Source organism: Petaurus breviceps, unplaced genomic scaffold, assembly GCF_028583685.1.
Source record: "Petaurus breviceps papuanus isolate PSGF00001 unplaced genomic scaffold, PetGlider_PUasm1.0 76, whole genome shotgun sequence".
Taxonomy (NCBI): domain Eukaryota; kingdom Metazoa; phylum Chordata; class Mammalia; order Diprotodontia; family Petauridae; genus Petaurus; species Petaurus breviceps.
Genome location: NW_027186473.1, coordinates 62,259,752 through 62,278,189, shown reverse-complemented (window position 1 = coordinate 62,278,189; position 18,438 = coordinate 62,259,752). Strand labels below are relative to the sequence as shown.

General features: G+C 35.1%; 1 long non-coding RNA gene across 3 annotated transcripts in view; it reads left to right on the top strand.

The window, feature by feature from the left end:
- Positions 1–18,007, top strand: part of LOC138175194 (uncharacterized) — a 71,122-nt gene extending 53,115 nt beyond the window's left edge. The window contains exon 5 of one of the 3 annotated variants that reach the window (XR_011171920.1): positions 17,544–18,007. This is a non-coding gene — a long non-coding RNA (uncharacterized lncRNA). Of the gene's footprint in view, positions 1–4,809; positions 6,542–17,543 lie in introns of those variants that run through there. The other 2 variants (XR_011171921.1, XR_011171918.1) reach the window with 2 other exon arrangements.
- The last annotated feature ends 431 nt before the right edge of the window (positions 18,008–18,438 follow it).

Sequence of the window (18,438 nt, the reverse complement as noted above, 5' to 3'; positions counted from 1 at the left end):
TCTTTCTAAGCTTCACAGCTATAATATTATGAATATGGAGCCAACATAACTGGTTAATTGAGCTAATTCAGTAGGAAAAAAGTAAAGTAGTCTTCAGCATAATGTAGGGTAAACAACTTATGAGGTGGTGGATGAGTCTGACTTGGATTTTCATTTGTTTTTTTCATCTTGTAAAATAAGCTGGAGAAGGAAATGCCCAACAGTGATATATTGTACATATTACAGCTTGGGTAGCATAGGAATATAATGTCTAATTTTTCACCACAAGAATATGTCTAATTTTCCAGATAGTGTCTTAAGGAAGAAAGAAGTCTATCTGACAAGGTCATAATTCACCATAAGTGGTCTGGTGAATAATAAATTCTGATATGGGACATGTTCCTCTAGCAAGTTGTTTCCCATATAAATCTCACATGTGATGGAATGTTGAAAATTTAGAGTAACCAAATACACTCCTGGAAGGCTATTTAAATGGTCCTCAAGAAAAATTTTTTCCCATTGATAGACCTTTTCAAATTAATCTGAAATCACTGTGTTTTGATTCCAAGTTTAAATCAGAAGAGACCTTGGTTTGCCAGAAGTAGAAACAAGGATAAAATGACGGATACCAAGGAAATAGAGATTCATTTCAAAATCTTTGAACTCAAAATAGTGTGGAAGCTGATATAATGAAAGATCAGCTTTTTCTACTCCATCAATTCAGCCCCTCTAGAAAACATGTAATAAGCTTAAAAAAACAGGAAAAAAGGTGGGGAGTTCCCCACATTTCTGAGTAAAATGAAATTATTTTATATTTTGATTTACTATGAGCCAACAGAATAATAAAATAACAGATAATATTCAAAAAATATTTCAATATTTTGTGAATATATATAATGTACCTTTTATTATTTATTGTTCAGTCATGTATAAACTCTGTGACATCATGCACTTTGGCAAAAATACTAGAGTGGTTTGCCATTCTTCTCTCAAATATTTTTATAATAACACCTAAGTATATTATTTGTATATAAATTTATATTATATATAATTTTTTATATGTAAAGCCTTGTTTAATCTTCACAACAGATCTGTGAAGTAGGTTGTGCTATTTCCATTTCATAAGTAAGGATAAAAGAGGTTAAATGATTTGCCCAGGATTACCTGTAGCTTGTGTCAAGCATTGAATTCAGGTCTTCCTGGCTCCAGGATCAGTTCTCTATCTACTATCCCAAAGTGCCTTAGAAAAAGATTCTTAAGTTATCATTGAACTTAGATAGAAATAATACCCTGCATTTTATGTATAATTCTGTGCCCTGAGCAAGATCACAAACAGTATAAAACAAGCACCTTCATTTGAAGTGCGGTAGAATTTTGTCCCACGATACAACAAAAACACCTCCAGGACAAATCTTCCAGGAGCCCCTGGGCAAATCATTTAACCTCTTATACCCTTACCTACAAAATGGAGATAGCAGGACCTGCAGGTCTGTTGTGAAGATTAAATAGGGCTTTATATATAATATAAAATTTATATACAAATTATATAAATATGTGAGAAATTTGAGAAAATTTGAATTATAAAATATATTTGAGAAATATTTGAGAAAGGAATGTCAAATCACTCTAGTATCTTGGCCAAGAAAATCCTCCAGGACATTGGTTTGACTAATGTGGTTGTAAGGATGTGGGGAATGGGGATGAAGCCGGTAAGAAAAGGAAGTAACATACCTCTGGAAATGGTTTCCCATGTTAACCAATTGGTCTTGCAAACTATGTGTTGGCTCTACTAAACTATACTCCTAAAGTATTCTAAGTTCTGTTAGCATCTTCTAAATTTGCCATCCCCCATCTTCTGGGTCCTTGGGCAAAGACCTAATTGCTTCATCTTTGTTGCAGTTTCGTACATAACTATGAAAAAGTTGAAGGTTTTTTGCACAAGGAAATAGCCAAAAAGGACTGATTTTAGAGTAAAGGTTTTTAACCTGAAGTCCAGAGGCCTCCAGAGTCCTCAGATAGATTTTAGGGGGGTTATGAAACTGGTGGGGTAAGGGGAAATCACATCTTTATTTCACTGTAATTGATTTCCTTTCTAATTCTGTACATTATATTTTATGTACTTAAAAACATTCTGAAAAGGATCCCAGTGTCTTCACAAGACTGCCAAAGGAGTAAATGACGCAAAGAAAAGGTTACAGTTCTTGGTTTAGATTCATCAGAACTAAGTCTGACACCTGCCTCTATCACTTACTACACATATAACCCACAGCAATGAATCTGCTCATCCTCAGTTTCCCTCATCACAAAAAGGAATGAATTAGACTAGAGAATCTCTAGTCCTAATAAGAGCTTTCTTATGCTTGATGAATCCTAAAATTTTTGTTGAATGTACCCTTGAAACATTTTGAGATAATTCTGAAGGAAAATCAATGTTAAAAATAGCAATGCTAAACCTTTTTCCTTAGGCTATGGCATAAACATTGATTTATAAACAACAACAAAAAATAAGCTCTCTGTACTTTATCACCATCCAATTTGGGTGTGCTGGATCTCATGGATTAGACAACAATAGGTCCCTGCCCAAGTACCACTCAATGATTATTTTGGGGGCCCCCTGGCTCAAAGTAAATGTAAAATAGTAACTGTTTCTCTTACAGCCAGCAACCCTGAGGGTCTTCCCCTCCCAGCTTGATTTTTTTTATTAAAGCGGTCATCCCTTGACCACTTCTTAAAAAGACCTACTCACTGAATGATAGTTGCCTCACTCAAAGTGAGAACTTGGAAAAAACTTAGTTTAAAAGGGTCAAAATCTAGCACTGCATCCTGGGCCTTTGGACCCAGATAGCTCTGGAGGAGAAAGTGAAGCTGGTGACTTTTCACAGCCTCACTCAAATCAAAGTCAGTTCCAAGTCGTCATTATCTCCCTGATGTCATGATCCTTTTCTAGAACAAAGGACAAACCACACAACACAATCTCAGTATGCTAATGAATATTAGAAAATAAAGTGAATAAAATGATTCTTCTTTCTTCATATCATCTCATCATCAAAAATGCATTTATTTGCTTTATAGAGCAGACACTAGTTATGAAGCAGTCCCTAGTGAGTTATATTATTTTACAGTTAAAATAGAAAATAATAAAAATAGAGGACACATTTTCCTTCCAGGGTTTATTTGGATTTTTGTTTTTAATTTGATTTTATATTTTTACTCTCTTGAGAAGGATGCTAGGTTATTGTCTATTCTTTAGTTATGTGAAGAATCAGTAAATTGTTGCTATTTTATCATAAAGTTAAATAGTTTCTTATTTTAGATTTAGAATCTTTTTCAATATATTAAGAAACAAAACTGCTATCATAAAATTTATTTCTAAATTAAATATTGTTTAATGTCATTGTATACTCTAAGGAAACAAAGACAGATGCCACTCAAATTGAATTTACAGCTATATATATATATATATTCCCATTAAATTTTATTTGCATTGTATGTTGAGAAATTATGGTCAGCATTCTTGTAAAAGATGTCCCCTGGGGAGGACTATAAACATTGTTTTATTGTTATTAGCTTATTTTCTTTGATGCAGGTAAAATAGAGTATAGCTAAATTTTATCATCTTTCTGGAGTTCATAGTTGGTAATATTTTATTATTACATTTGAAAAGATTAAAAGTAATCATAGATAAAATATGATTTTCCTTGTAGTGTGGAACTTCACAGGGCAATAGAATCAGAACCTGGCATTGAAAAACACAGAATATTTCCTCAAAATTAAAAAAAAAAGATTTCTTTTTATCCCAGGCACCTCTGGCTTTCTTGCCCTCAATTCAGTTACTGTCTAGGCAATTGATTAATAGGACTTAGTAAGGCATGGGTAGAGAAAATCAGTGAAGGAAATATGTAGGCTATAACTGGGGTTGGGAGGGGGTAGTAGCCTCAGAAAGGTGGGAGGAGAAATAAAGGATAAGGGCTGAAAACACAGTTTGCTGCATCTATTACTTCTATACATTTAGATAAACTCTTTCCTCATTTTTACTCTCAATATGAGACCTTAATTCCTGTCCCACCCTGCCTTTTTTAGGTCTGCAATTTGGATAGTGAAAAGCTTTATGGTTGAATATATGTGTGTATATGTATGTATATGTACATATATATATATGCACACATAATTGTGTATATACACACACACATTTTTCTTTTCTTCTTATTTTAATGGGCAAACATCTAGCCCAAACCATTTTATAACAGTTTTCACCCTCAGAAGACTATTATAGGCATTTTTTTAAAACATTAAGTGAATCAGTATGTGAACTCCACCAACAAAAATTCTTCTCTAGTGCCTTGTCCTGTCACAGAGATAACCCTGAGTTTATGAAAGTTATTTTACAAAAAAGAAGAAAGTGATGACTTTAAGAACTTTGAAGACAGAACCATGAAGGTAGATCATTATTTATTCCCTTCAACAAGAATGCCATGCAATTTCTAGAAAAGTGGCTGGTCTGTCATTTATCCAGCTTTAACAAATATAGAGATGTTGCATTTCTTTTAAAAGTGGGATTCTTCATTCCCTCCTCCCTTTTTTAAGACATACAAAGTTTTAAATTGGTGTCGTGGGGGACAGGTGTGAAATTATATGACATAATTAAGCAAAGTAGAGTATTAATCTGTCTCAATTTAAATACATCCAAAACTCAATTAAATAAATTGAATTCAATAAATGTATTAAGCAACTGTTACATATAGTATGTAGCAATGACTTTTTTTTAGATAAAAGGAGTTCTTTTGCCTGATATGCCAACTATTAACTCAGTTGTCTAATTATTCTTTACAGAAGCTTGATGCTGATTATACTTAAGTCGACATTTCCTAATTACTATGACTCAAGAATATGAACAATCAGTTTTCAAAAGAAGAAATCTAAAGCAATCAACACATATATATATATATACATATATATGTTTTTCCAAATCACTAATAGAATAATAGAAATTAAAGCAATTCTGAGGCTCTACTTATATCAGATTGGCAAAAGTGACAAAAAAAAGAAAAAAACAATTACTGGAAGAGCTGCAGGAAAATAGGCACACTGATTCATTATTAGTGAAGCAATTAATTAATCTAGCGATTCTGGAAAGCTATTTGGAACTTTGCCCTAAAAGTCACTAATCTGTATAACACATCTTTTGGCCCAGTAGACTTATACCACTACTAGACTTATACCACAGAGATATCAAAGAAAAGAGTGTGTATGTGTGTGTGTGTGTGTGTGTGTGTACACATACATACATATATACACATATACATAAAGCAATTCTTTTAATAGTGACAACTGAAAACTAAGAAACTAAGGTAGTACTCATGGTGCTAAGGTAGTATTTGGTGAATGGCTGAAACAAAATACAGTATGTGAATTGTGCCAAAAGAAATTATGAAAATGACAGTTTCAGAGAAATCTGAGGACACTTCTATAAATGAATACACACTGACATGAGCAGAACCAAAAGAACAATTTTCATAATAATAACAACATTGTAAAAAAGAAAACAACTGTGAAAAGCTTAAGAACAATGACCAATGCAATAACCGAGTGTAATTACAAGAGGACTGATGATGAACCCTGCTAACCACTTCCTGACAGAGAGAAAATGGACTCAAGGCACAGTGAGATATAAATATGTGGACATGGACAATGAGAGGATTTGTTGTACTTGATTCTGTATATTTATTAAAGGTATTTTATTTTTATTTGTTCTTTTTTTAATGGAGGAAGGGAAGGTAAAAGGGATAGAGGGATTAGTAATAAGAGAAAGAGAGAGGGAGAGAGACAGAGAAAGAAAGAAAGAAAGAAAGAAAGAAAGAAAGAAAGAAAGAAAGAAAGAAAGAAAGAAAGAAAGAAAGAAAGAAAGAAAGAAAGAAAGAAAGAAAGAAAGAAAGAGAAAGAAAGAGAAAGAAAGAAAGAAAGAGGGGAGGGAGGGAGAGAGAAAGGAAGGAAGGAGGAAAAAAGGAAGGAGGAAAGAAAGAAAGGAAAGAAATAAAGAAAGGAAGGAAGGAAGGAAGGTAGGATTTATTGTTTCATATACAGTTCTCTTTTCTATTTTATTTTGTATACAGAAATGTTAATTTTATTAGGTGTTTTTAAAGTTCAGAATTTTTTTTAAATTTAAATCACTACCATTCCATTTTCAATATAGTTTATCCACTTAAAAATACCTATACATTAAAAGCAATATGTAAACTTCACTGAGTGTGAGCAAAACTACCCTTAATCGAGAACAAGCCAATCTAGAGCAAATGTTTTAATTAAATTTTAAGAACCTAACTCTTAGGCTCAAAATGCCATTTTGTTCTACCCATCCAATATACTCATTCTCCAAGTCCCAGATCTAATATCACCATCTTCCTAAAACATCCTCTGACCACTGCAATCCAAAGTTATATCTCCTTATTGTGAACCCCATAGCACTTATTATGTGCAAATTTATTTAGCAATTTGTCATGTAACACCTTATGACATCTTTTCTATTATTACCTTAACTTTTTAAAAATTATTATGCAAGCTTTCATATATATATATATATATATATATATATATATATATATATATATATATTTTAAGCAGTCAGGTTTAAGTAACTTACCCAAGGTTACACGGCTAGTTATTTTTGTGTGGGTGCTGAGTATCTGAGGCCAGAACCAATCCCAGGTCTCCTGATGCTGGGGCCAGAATTCTTACTCACTGCGCCACCTGGCCTCCCCTAAGCAATTGCGGTTAAGTAACTTGCTCAAGGTTACAGGGCCAGTTATTTTGTGTGGGTGTTAAGTATCTGAGCCTGGAACCGATCCCAGGTCTCCCGGCTCTGGGGCTGGTGCTCTTACTGTGACACCTCGCCGCCCCTAGCTTTCATATATTTATACCTGATTGCCTCAGGATTCCTCCACAGCTTATTTTTATTTTCCTTGTCTGATGGCTTGCAGACAATAAGTAATTGTTAATTTGATGTTATGTTGACCCAAGCTAAATAATTCTTATTTCTTATTAAAATGCTTTACAAATATGGGAAGACTTGACCTAAATTTAATATTTCCCTATCAGTTTAAATGAATGTTCCAAACATTAAAGAGGCGCCATCACCTTCCCAGTTACACAAAATTCATTCATTCATTTTTTTTTTTCATTCAGTAGGTGTCTCGATGTTTTGATGATACCAAAAATAAATAAATAAATCAAGGTCCATGACTTCAAGGAACTTAAATCTAGATAGTAAATAGGCGGTAAATAATAGATACTAGATAGAACATAGATATCACACAAGAGAGTGTGAATAAGTGCCATAAAATAGTGTAAGTAAAATACTATGCCAGGATAGAAAAGGTAGGGAAGAGGGGAGGCAGAGGTAGGAGGAAGAGAGGAAGGGGATCCAAAAACCTTAAAAGAGATTTGAATTGGAGGAAAATATTGAAAGGAAGCATTCCCTGTGGAGCTTAAAGCATTCTTCTACATGACTCTGAGTAACTCAGTCACCATCATGTATCTTCCTTTCCTTATCTGTAAAATAAGGCTAATAAAGCTTGTGCCATCTCACAAGGTTGTTAAAGGAGATGACTATGATCTCATCACCTTTAAATTTGAACACATTGTGTAAATATGTTATTATGGTTTTTGTCGTTATCATAATCATCATCATCACTGGGTTAGAGGGTTTTTTTTTTTTTACCAATAACAATTCTTAAACATGATTTGCTATAAAAGGGCTGTGATTTGTATCAGTGGGTGAACTCATACTGAGGAAGTTACATTTCCTTAAAGTACTAAAATACTTTATTATATTTATGTTGTTATTATTAATCTAGTTGATGGGGGTGGCATGAAAAACTGCATGAAAACAGAAAACTTCAGGTTGTGTTTGAGGATTTGTGATTAGCATAATCGAGGTTAGAAGGGCTATACAAGGAGGTGGAGGAGGTTAGCAGAGATGGGAGTCTAATCATGAAAAGCTTTGAATGCCAGGCAAAGAAGTCTGAATTTTACACAATGGAACAGGGTTTCTCAAGCTATAGTTACATGAAGCAGCTCATGTAATTATGCAAAGAAAAATGTTGTGATAGTAGTAGAACACAAATAAAAAATAATCTACTTTGCTCTGTCATACACAATGTGTATCTTAAGCTACCTCAAAATCAGTCATATAACTAATAAGATTTATCTTAGAAGTAGTTTTTGATTGTACTTAATAATGACATACAACCAGCTGATTCTCTGTCTCTGCAAAATGCTTTGTCCATTTGTAGCGGCAAGCACCCCAAGCGTCCCCAGGGTTTGCTACCACCACAGGTTCTTAGATATGCTTTGTTAAAGGAAAGCAACTCAAAATGGGTTAACAAGCTTACTTTAATCAGTCAGATATGCATCGTTTACCTAGTTCAGGGGAAAAAGGTCAGCACCCCGAACTTCAGATATACAGACAGAATTATCCAAGACAGAAACAGATCAAGTAGACAGATTTCCAAACTGTCCAACCATTACATCCATACCAAACAACATCTGGGTTTCAACATCTGGGTTTTTCAAAGCTGAGGGGGGCTCTCAACAATGGCTTCCCAGAATCCAGATCAAATCACAGAACACTTCTCAAAGTGAGCCCCAAAACAAAGAATGTAACAACCTTATTGACTCACTGGCCAATCAAGAAGTATTTACTGAAAAACAAGCCTCCCACCCCAAGCTCCAGGTGCACTTTAGCCTAGGGGCAGGGAAGATCTTCAAAATTTACATTCCCATTACACCATTCTTATTTTAAGACAGTATTTTTATTGTTCATAATATAACGTCTGTACTGTTGCTCTGATATGGTTACTAAGCACAAACTCAATGGGAAAACATGCAGGTAACACTAGAAAGTTTGAAAAGATGAGAATTTACAAGTATCAATAATTATGATGTTGATGAAATAAATACACAGATGTAACTAGGCTGCCATTTGAGGAACATTCCTACACAAAGCCACAAACTTTTTGAAATATTAAATGCAAAAAAAAAGAAATGGACAGTCAAATTTTCTTGCCAAAGGAATTGAAATATTCGCATGCTTAGCCCCAAGTCTTGCAGTAGTAAATAGAATAGAAGTACTTTGCTATATATTAAAATGAAATACTATTTTATATGTAAGTATACATTAGCATAAAACGTTTTATCATCTATATAACAAAGCCTTCAAAAATATATTAAGTAGAAATGTTTTTAGGATTACCAGACTAAATTGTCAACAAATCACTAATTCTGTCTGAAACAATTCGTGCTCCAATATATACTTTATGCACTAAGTAGAAGTCTCAAAAATGCCCAAACTAGTGGTATTGGGGGCACTGTAGTCAAGGTCCACTAAGCATACTAAGTGAATACCTTTGTTCATCTACTTTAGTAATCAACAGATCTTTCTTCAATCTCATTTTCTCCATCCTTTTTCACTCTTTTAATTGTTATTCACAACTCTTGTCATGTTAAACTAAGACCATGCAGTTAAATCTAAACACTAACTCCTTTCCTATAACCCACTTGCAAACTTCAATTGCATTTGCTTATTTATAGAAATTATCATTGGGAAGAACCTGTAGGGCTTGGAAACAAGAAGATTCATGTTTATGAGTTTAAATCTGACTTTGGACACTTATTAGTTGTGTGACCCTGGGCAAGTCATTTAACCTTATTTGCTTCAGTTTCTTATCCATAAAATGAGCTGGAGAAGGAAATTACAAACACTCCATTATTTTGGGAGAAAACCCCAAAACGGCATCATGAAGAGTCAGACATAACTGAAACAACCCAACAACAACAAAAATAAGGCAAACAAAATGAGAGAAGCATTGGTTACAAACACACACACACACACAAACATGCAATTATTGTTCAAAGTTAGTTGACAAGTTTCTGCCCAATACGGCATCAAGCTCCTAAGTAAACATACCCCATCTGCTACTTTAACATCGAACTTCATTAAGATAGAATTTATTTTCTTAGCACTTTTCTTCTGATGTTTATGTTGCCTCAAAGAATGCCTTTGGAAATTCCATTTCAGATAACTAATTGAACTTGTAGAAAGCCAGGTAATCATACAGTAAAATCAACAGCATGGGCTACACTTTACAAGAGGAAAGGAATCATAGAAATTGATTTCTTTTTCTTTGTTTCTATTCCTAAGGGAAAAGAATCTCTCATACACCAAATAAATTAACATCACTTAATGGTCCAATATTACCAGAAGATTCTTACTAAATATTTGAAACAAAACAATTAATAAATATACAAAATTCATTCAGACTATCTTCTTATAAAACATTTCACTTATTAGGAATATGTCTAAGGATCCTTATTCCTGCTTGACTGTATTCAAGTGAGTTGTCAAGGACTAAACCTTTAGTGGGGAGGAGTGCCTCGGGCTTTTATCTTCTCACTGAGGCCATGAAGCTGAAAGCAAACAGTCCCTCTGTTGCTTCTATCCCTGTTGTGTCTATTCCTTCCTACTTTTAAATGAAAGAGACTGTAGATCACTGGTATCTTGTCACCTTTGACAGACCAGGAGAGGGAGCTTGCAGAAGTCAAGTAGAATCCATACTAAGATCTGCCAGAAACCAGCCAGTGAAGAACCAAGTCCTGAGTGACCTTTCAGACCTATGCCAACAGTTGAAGAGATGAGGACTTATTCACCTATTGGTTATGCCAAATTTGTAAGTGAACTTCGTGGGGCAAAACTCTGTGTGAAAAATGAGTTAATTCTGAGCCTATTCTCTCCAGGGACCATAGTGGTACTGGAACAAGAGTGCCCCTAGGTGTTGGGGTAAAATGTTTGTACTTCTATTCTTTTTTTTTGCCTTTTTGCAGGGCAATTGGAGTTAAGTAACTTGCCCAGGGTTACATGGCTAGTTTTTTGTGTGTGGCTGTGTGTGGCTGTTAAGAGTCTGATGCCAGAACCAAACTCGGGTCCTACTGACTCCGGGGCCGGCACCTTACTCACTGCGCCACCTGGTCGCCCCCTGTACTTCTATTCTTAAATGTATTTACAAAGTAAATATTCCTTTGGAAAAGCTTTCTTTTAAAAAACCTTCTAAAAAAGAATATATCTAAGGTATGTGAAAAACAAGTAAGATGAAGATAGAGCATATTAAAAAAAAATAATTTAGAAATTTTCCCCATGCCTAAAATTCTGAATGAGTCTGTCTCTATACAAGACCTGCCAAAGTTGTGATAATCATAACATTTGCTGGAATTAGCTCATTGTGGCCTGTTGAAATTGTCTAGTAGATGATCGAGACTGTGCCGCAACACTTCCTAATTCTCAGTCATTTAGATTAGATTGCAAACTCCTTGAGAACAAAGATCACCTTACTTTTTGATAAACATCTCCAGCACGTAGCAGTGTTCTATACATAGCAACTGATTAATCAATGCTTTATTCATTCATCCATTAGTTTTGCTTCAGCATCAGACTCACAAATATCACTTTCAGTGATATCACATTCTGCTGGTCATGTGAGATCAAGTATCTTTCCTTTGAAACTTTAGTAAACGAAGGAGTCAGCATCATTCCTGACTCATACTGAAAGAGTCAATCATAGACTGGTGCCCATGAAAAATCCTCCTGATGAATGGAACTTGTCATTAAAATTGAGCTAGAAAAGCACATTGGACTTAGGATAATGGACAAGCTGAGAATTGCCTACCTTACCTACTCTGAATGGCTATCTTCCACCATGGAATTAAAAGAAAGATCATCCTCTCACCATAAGCAGGGAATAAGGAATGTTTAGATGTAAGGGGAATTAAATGGGAGGGTAGGAGCATAATAGCATGTTTAAAACAGATTTAATTTTCTCCACACCTGTAAAAAATAGCCTTCTGTTGAACAATAAAAGTCCATTTTCTAGCTTTTTCATGCTGTAACTGATAAAAGAAAGAAATTGGGGTGGTGGGGAAGGGGAGCATTTGATATTCTCAGAAATAATACCTCATTTGAAATCTTGCTTGGAAAAAAATAAAATGTCTTCATATATTATATACTTGTAAAGAGTGGATGTCACCCAAAGTGGGGTGCTGAGCCCTCTTTTCTTCTCTTCCTATACTCTTTCCCAAAGTGATATCATTTATCCCCTAGGATTCCCTCAGCATCTCTATATAACTCCCAATTTTATGTACAGTGGAAAGAACACTGGATTTAATGTAGTAGTATCCGAGTTCAAATCCAGTTCTTTATACCTGTGTGATTTCTGGCAGATTATACACCCTTCCTTGCCCTCAATTTCTTCATATGCAAATGAAAGGGTTGGACTAGGTGACCTCCTTTGTTCCTTCCAATTCTAGCAAAATCTGTCATGATATTACCTGATAAAATAATCATTTGTGTCTGCCTTGTGCAAAGTTAGCTGGTGCAAGGCGTTCAGAGACAGCCCAGAACTACAGTCCTTCATTGACAACTACTCACTGGTCATCACCACCTCTATATACTAGCTGCATCTCACACTGAACATGTACCAAGCTAAACTAATATTTTCCTCAAACTCTCTCCTCCCAAAGTTTCCCTGTTTCTGTTGAAGGCACTGTTATCTTCTAGGGTCATAACTCCCATAACTCCCTTTGAGGTGCTGGACAATTTTAGATTTCTATTCCAGGTGTTTACCACAATGCCTTGCATTTAGTTGATAGAAATGATTGTTGAAGCTGTAATAGCTTATGATTCAAATCATTTCTACAAATAAAATATGAACAAAATTATTCATGAAGAAAGCCTCTAAAGCAAGTCTCCTAATTTTTAATAACACTGATGAGTTGGGTTCTTAGAGCAAGCCTATTACTTCATCTCACCTCTAGAGTCTTAACTAGGTAACCTTGAGATGTGGTATTCTTCTAATGCTATTGTCTTTTCCCCAGTATCAGTCCCCTAATGTCTTCTCTTCATATCAATCCCCAGTTATAACTGCCTCAATATAATTTGCCAATGCTAGTTCAGACCTCTTAGCTTCATTTAAACTAGTTGATATCTCAGTAAAAGCAATTAAAATTGTCTTTCATGATGGGATATTTAATAAGAAAATATGTTAAAACCTGAATTACAAAAACCCAAGTTGGGGAACACATTTCTCTCTATGCTTCAGTTTCTGGAGAAAGTGGGCTCGACCTTAAAGTGGTAGCTGCAAACATTCCTCCCACAAAGTTCAATTCCAAAAGTGGCATAATCAATTGATGCATCATCACTCCCTTGATTGTCTGGCCTGCGGGCTAATTCACTGTGCACTGGGTTATGCCAGTAGCTTGTTGGGGTTCTTCTGGCTTCTTACCTGACTTGGTTGCAGAGGGTATGGCAGTCTCTACCTTCAGCTTCCATTGATAACTCTGGTAACTCTTTTGGCCTTTCAGTACTCACAAGGTTGTTCTGTCTACAGTATTCTTTCACTTCTGACCAAGGAAGAATTCACACAACAAGGGCAGAAGAAACACAATGGTCACTTATTCAGGGGACGTGTATCATTGCAGAATAGAAGATGTAGCAAATAAAATGGCCAGCCCTTCTCCTACCCAGAATCTCACAGATGTTCTTCTTCACTTAGTTCTAGGGAAATGAGGCTATGGTTTCACATCCTCATTAATCTTATTAATCTTATTAAATTTTAATTTCATTAAATCTTTTTTAAACTGTTGTGGACTTCTTTTTACCACCGGAAAATGGACAGGAAAGAGTCACTGAAAATTTGCATATGCTCTGAATCAAATTCAGGACCCATCTATTCCATGTCACCATGCATTTCTATAAGCAGGTTCCACAGGCATCCATATGGATTGACAGTACAAAACAGCATACTAATCACAATCAAAGGACAAATCCCTTAATTGCCATTCCCTCATTACATTAATGACTTGATATTCACAAACATGAGATTAATTTGAAAAGCAAGAAATGATATTGAATTTTCTATCATTTGAAAACAAAAGCCTATCTGAGGGCATCACTTTTGGCCTAGAATGATATTTCAATATCTTATGGCAATCTAAGGGAAGAATGAAAATACTACTTTTCATTAACATCTGTCACTGTCTGACTGCAAAATCAATCTGTTAAAAAATCAATTCTGTTAAAAAATGAAGAGAGCTGACAAAAGGCTACATGATGATTCATAGTATATCTATGGAATCGTTTCTGTAAAAGGGCATGTATTTCTTCAGTAGAAACATATGACTGTTCAAAACAAGAAAACAACACTATTCACATGAAAAAGGTTTATAACTCTAATACAAGTAATATATCTTTCAGACAATTAAGGAAACCTCTTAGAAGGGAAATGTCAGATGAAAGAAACAGTGTCAAACAGATGAATTATCAATGAATGTATATGAGTAGCTCAATGGCAAATCCTACAAAGAAAGTAAGATAACTTACCAAATAGCAACTTGACTAGAAAGGCCTGGAGTCACTACTCATTTTTGTGACTGAATTTTAAGTTTGGAAATCTTATTAATCTGCCATGGAAATGTCTCCTAACCCAAGCCCACAAAGCAACACAAAGTTTAAGCATTAACTTAATACTCATACCTTTTTTTTGATGTTATTCAGTAGAGTACTCTAACAATGCACATTTGCTTCTAAGAATTTTTATTGTTTTCACAAAATTGATAAGAATGTTATCACCTTTATTTTCCTTTTAGAGTTTAAACAACTAATGAAATGAATATTAGATGATTTCACAAGGTCATCTCTCTCCCTATTAGTGTTTCTGAAAAATCAATTCAAAGATTAAAAGAAATCATTCAGGGGCCCAGCTGGTGTTAAGCTTTCCCAACTTTACTCGTTCCAACTCTATGGAAGTTGACAGCATTCCAGTTCTGCTGCCTTCAGAACCTGATGTTACTTCTACAATACAAAAAGACTTTAAAGAACAAAGACAGTTTGTGTGTGTGGACACAGGTTCGATCAATGGTAGCTGTTCTCAAAAGAGGAATAAAATATTTTAGCTAAGAGCATTTAAAATTACATCCATCCCTTGATGCTTCTGAACTAAACTCCAGGACAGCTATAGAATTTTGATATGATTTCTGAGATTTTAATTCTTTATCAAGTAAAAGTCATTTCTTGGTGCAGGATTTTTTTTTCATTTACAAATATTACAAAACAATTCCTGAAAGATCAACTTTACAGAATTATCATTATTATTATACACTATGTTCATTAGATTAAAAAAGTAAAACTTAACATATCAACATTTCTCAATACTTTTAGAATAATACAATCACATTTCTTAGAAGGGCTATTTGCTCCAAGTACCAAAAAGAAACAAGTAATGAATCCTTAGCTTCATACATTGAGTTAAATTTTTGGTACTGAGAATCAAGACAGTTTGTTATATGTCATTAATGCAGGTCACAAAAGTAATTAACATCAAAGATATTGAACTACCAGAATTCAGGTACCTTTGTCCACCATATAATGAAACATCCAACATTGTTTCCCTCTTTACATCTATTACTGCATTCTCTGATAGCAACTCTGAGAAAAGAGACTGAAACACCCTCTCACTTTGCATTTCAAACAAAACAAAATACTTGGAAATAAACACAAGTCTTGTTACACAATAATGTCATAACTTGCCCAGGGTCCCCGTGCCAATCCTCCCCAAGGAGCAACTTGAACTCAGGTCTTTCTGAGTCCAAAGTCAAATCTCTATCCATTGCAATTTGCCTTTGATGAGTTCAGGGGTCACCCAAGAATGTTGGGGTGCCACCTGAAATGATGAAGAATAGATGTCTTGTCCTGAAAGAATTCACTCAGTCTCCAAGTAAAAGAAAGGCATTTAGTGGGGTGATGTACCCAAGTGGGCCCTGTTTTCTTGTGAGAGAAAGAAAATTAGTCAGGTTGGGGTCTTGATTTAAATACAATTTTGGGGAAAGAGAATGCCTGGGAAAATAATATAATATAAAGGTGCCTTTACCACACAGATAAGCAATAGAAGACAATGACTTCTCCAGGATGTCATGAGGCCACACAGATAAGCCAAGAGAATAGGAAAGGGAAGGGGGTGGCTTATCAAGTTAATTGGTAGTGCTTTGTGAAATCACAGAGGTAAGTCCATGTTAGGGGCAGGGACTGGAAGCTTCAATGCATGGTCTTCTTTGACCACTTTTCTGGCTGGTCACATCCTGCATCTTATCTCATATCCTGCATTCTGTTTGTTCCATCTGCCTCAAACACCCCTATCTGCCTCACCTCGCCACCTTCTCTATTAGAATAAGAATAAATAGTTCTATGATTAATTTTGGAGTTCTTTATATGTTTCTCAGGTTTACTAGATCCAATTCATGAGAACTGGATTTAGAAAAGAAATAGAAAATTATATGCTATGATATGTAAAGGCTGAAAGATTACTTCCACTCTTGAATAGTTTGATCTAAACTTGTGTTGGAAGCTAGATAGTGCAGTGGATACAGTGCTAGGCCTGAAATAAAAAAAAAATCTGAGCTCAAATCTGGCCCCAGACACGTAATACTTGTGTGACACTGGGTAAGTCACTTCACCCTGTTTGCTTCAGTTTCCTCACCTGTAAATTGAATGGAGAAGGAAATGGCAATCTATTCCAGTAACTCTGCCAAGAATACCCCAAATAGGGACCCTACTGAACAACAAGAAAAATTGTGTTGGTCTGATCCATATCAGATAGAGAATTTCAGGTAACATCATTCATTTTAAAAGGCTAAGGAAAAGAAAAACTGAATGGGTTGCAAACAGCACTGCACTGACTAGACCAATGAGATTATCATAACTCTTATTAACATCATCATCACTAGCATTTATATAATTCTTTAAAATTTATAAAGGGCTTTACAAATATCATCTCATCCTCACCACAATCCTGGGAGGTGATATTATTATTCCTATTTTACAGATGAGGAAACTGAGGCAGATAGAAGAAGTTGTTACTTGTCCAGGATCACAGTAAGTTTCTGGGGGACAATTTGTACTCTGGTCTTCTTGCCTTCAGATCCAGCACTCTGCTCATTTCAGAACCTATTAACCTCTTTGATGAGTTCAGGGAGTACCCAAGGATGTGGGGTAACAACAGAATTCAGGAAAGAGAATATATAATGATTTAATGTACGTTCTATAACCTGGGGGTGAGGCAGGGTTAGTTCACTTTATCTGGTGCCTTACAGTTACAAAACATTTACAGATCCACTGTTTTGTTTGATCTTCTTAATAATCCTGTCAAGTAGGTAACTCAAGCATTATTATCTCCATTTTATGGAAGAAGAAACTAAAGTTCTCACAGGTGAAGAGTCTAGTACATAGTAGATATCTGACAAATGCTTATTGATTGATTTAACAGGTTTTCCAAGGTTACAAAGCTTGTAAGGAGGCAGAGATGACTCAAGCATTGAGAAATTTTAATCAAAGATGAAATTAAAATAATTATCCTTCTCTAGGGAAAAAATCATTTCAATTTAAGTAGTGTTCACTTAGCAAAAGAAAATCTTTACAAATAGAAGACAAAAATGTATACCAATATTTATAGGAGTCCTTTTTATTATAGCAAAGAACTGGAAGCAAAGGGAGTTCCTGGAGTCACTGGACAAATTATGTGACAGGGATGTAAAGGGAATATCATTTTACCATGAGAAATTATGGAAGAGAGACTTTCAGAGAAACCTGGAAAGAGCTGTGGGAATTGATGCAGAGTGAAGGTCCAGACCCAGAAAAAGTATGTATTCAATATAATGCTGTAAAAGAAAATGCCTATGGAAGATTTAGAAACTATAAGCAACCCAGTAAATTACCACAACTCTAGAAGAATGATGTTGAAATAAACTTCCTGCTGCTTGGTAAAGAGGGGATGCTCAAATAGGGTTATTTGTTTTAGGGAAGTTTTTTGATGGGATGGGGATGGGGATGAGAGAAGGATGGTGGTACTGGTCTTAGCTGGGCCCAACTCAGTGAAGTCTCCTAGTAGTTTAGGTTCAATATGAGAACAATATAAGAAAAACTTTGGTCATTCAGCAGTTCGATAATGCAACAAATTGAGATAGTTCTAGATTCATTCAACAATTAAAAAACAAAAAAGATTTACTTAGACATAGCTTCACCAAGTATACACATTGAGGATACTTCCAATTGATTCAGCTGAGTGAGGGTCCTTTTCTGAGTTACCCATCATGACCTACCAACCAAATATCAGGGCTCCTTGGTACTTCCATTACTGCTGTGATAAGAAAGTGACACCATCAGCCTGAACCTATAGTCCCTTAAGCCAACTAGTCTTTAGGATGTCTCAATACAGTTATCAAATATAATTTAAAAAGATCACAGAAAAAAAGATTCTAAAATCAGAACCTTTAGCCTAGAACCACTATGGTGGTTTGTAAAAACAAGCATGAGCAGCTCTCCAGAGGACTGCTGCTGTAAACAGCCCTAAGATTCTGATCACATAG